Source organism: Lycium barbarum, chromosome 9, assembly GCF_019175385.1.
Source record: "Lycium barbarum isolate Lr01 chromosome 9, ASM1917538v2, whole genome shotgun sequence".
NCBI lineage: Eukaryota > Viridiplantae > Streptophyta > Magnoliopsida > Solanales > Solanaceae > Lycium > Lycium barbarum.
Window position 1 is genome coordinate 19,916,984 of NC_083345.1, and position 2,348 is coordinate 19,919,331.

The 2,348-nt window shown below is 29.0% G+C and overlaps 1 non-coding gene across 1 annotated transcript; it reads right to left on the reverse strand.

Annotated features, from left to right (window-relative positions):
- Positions 1 to 639: 639 nt before the first annotated feature.
- On the reverse strand, positions 640 to 721 carry TRNAS-UGA (transfer RNA serine (anticodon UGA)). Its single transcript has one exon. It is a non-coding gene; the product is annotated as a tRNA-Ser (tRNA).
- Positions 722 to 2,348: the final 1,627 nt, after the last annotated feature.

Consider the following 2,348-nt stretch of genomic DNA (forward strand, 5'->3'; position numbering starts at 1 on the left):
TCTTACCAGCTTAGCCTTTGAAGATTGAAATTTGAAGCATCAAAAGTCAAGAAAGGACAAAAAAGACAGGTCCAAAAGTTTAAACCCCTAACAAGAAGAAATAGACCTACTTCAAAACATAGTGTTTTGTTTTTGGTTTCTCCAATATTCGTTTTTTGACTAATCCAATTCGTGCTGGAATATACACTTTGAAGTTGAAGGTACTCGCTCTCTCTCAAAAGAAATTCTATACCGGAGACCGAATCTGGTATCTCTAATTAAGAATATACGAGTAATTATCACTCTACCACCATATTTGGTGATACTTATTCATAGTTACTCATCCCACCCATCCTAAATTATTAGTCACATTTCGAGTTCAAACAATGTGAAATTTAAAGAACATTTTAAAATATGTATTTTTATTATTTTGAGATGAGAAAAATTGCGACTTATGATACTTTCTGTATGATTATTAAAATATTAGTTGATCTAATCAAATTTAACTTTTAAAATATTCATTTTCAACTCCACTAATGCCGAGGTATTGCTTTAAATAGGTAAAATGCTCGCTATCAAAGGCAATGCTATACCAGGGATCGAACTGCAAATGATAGCAGGAAGGGGCGCTGACTAAGAAGTATAAGGGAAAAAAATATTCGTCGACAGCAGGGTTCGAACCTGCGCGGGCGAAGCCCAACAGATTTCAAGTCTGTCTCCTTAACCACTCGGACATATCGACTTGTGTGTTTCCTCAACCACTCTATTTGTTTAACAGGGACCCTTAAGATGTAACTCTCCTAAAATAAAAGGTATTTGATAAGACTTTTGCTTTAATTGTTTTGAGTATATAGGGAAAAATTCGAATAAATAAAATTAATTCCTTCTTGATTTTGTAAATAGAGACTTATTGTTTGAACCAAAATAAAAAGGCTGAGTGAATACTTATTTTGAATTGGAGGGAGTACTCTCTTCGTCTCAATTTATGTGGCAGCATTTAATTAGACCCAAAGTTTAAAAAAGAAACAAATACTTTTAAAATCTATGTTTCAAAACAAGACTTATATATTTGTGTGGCTGTAAATCGTCTCATTAAGAGTAAAAGAAATTTTTAAAGTTAAATTGTTTCTAAATATAAAAATGTGACCTTTTTTATGACAAACTAAAATGAAAAGTGTGTCACATATATTGAAACATAAGGAGATTTTTTTTAAGAAAAAAGATGTTTATTTTAGAGTTGAAGCGTTTGTCCAAACTTATATGGAAGCTAAATTTTTTTTATTTTTTATTTTTCAAAAAGCATGTTTGAAACTTTGGCTAGCACAAATTATTGCTTTAATATAAATTAAGTACTTTTAAAATTGATTAGCCAAATATAAAGTACTTCTCTCCTAAATTACTTTTAAAAACGTATTTGTATCAAAAATACTTGTTGAAATAAATAAATCAAAAATACTTTTTGAAATAAATAAATGCGAAGTGACATCTCCAAATGCGCCTTATACAAAAACTCGTGTTTACTTTATCATTTATCATATTAATCTACTTTCACATCTTGAATCCTGTAACGAATGTACAGGCAAATCATCAATTAAAGATTTGTGTGAATATTAGACAATATTGACACATCCATAAAAAGCTACGGAATCCGCGACTTAAGTAGCATAAAAAAAGAAAAGTTGAACCAAATTAGTACAGAAAAAAAAAAAAAAACACACACACACACACATAAATAGTATTCACGCACGAAATTCGTGCGTGAATGTAATGATGCCATTATTCTTTCCTTTTTCTTCTGCGTAGTACACTTCTACATATAATAATAAGTGATCCATAGGTTATGCATACATTCATTCTTCTTCATTATGCATTTTTATTACACCTTTTTTATTTAGACACTTAAGTTTTAACTTAACAAGTATCTTTTTATTTTTTGGGGATTGAATAAGCATCTTAACTATAGTTAAAAAGCTAAATTATTGAAAAATACTTTTAACTTTTGTTATTAAAAAAAGAAGAAGCTATCTCTCCACAATGTTTGGTATTATATCATTAATTACATTTTCTAATTGGCTAGATTATTGAGAAGTACTTTTAACTTTTATTATTAAAAAAAAAAAAAAAATCGGGCGGGCGTTAGGATGGGCTGAAAGAAATTATTTTTTTTGTATTTAATTCTGTATATGATTGTAGTACGGGTCTCAACATTCTAAATTCGAATCTACTTTCACCCACCCAAAATATATGATTTATATGATTGGAATTTTAAATAGCAATAAATATTTTAGAGTAACCATATTTTATGTCATGTTTTTTTCAAAATCCTTTAAAAATCATAAATTACGTATTAAATGAGTTAGAGCCCGTGT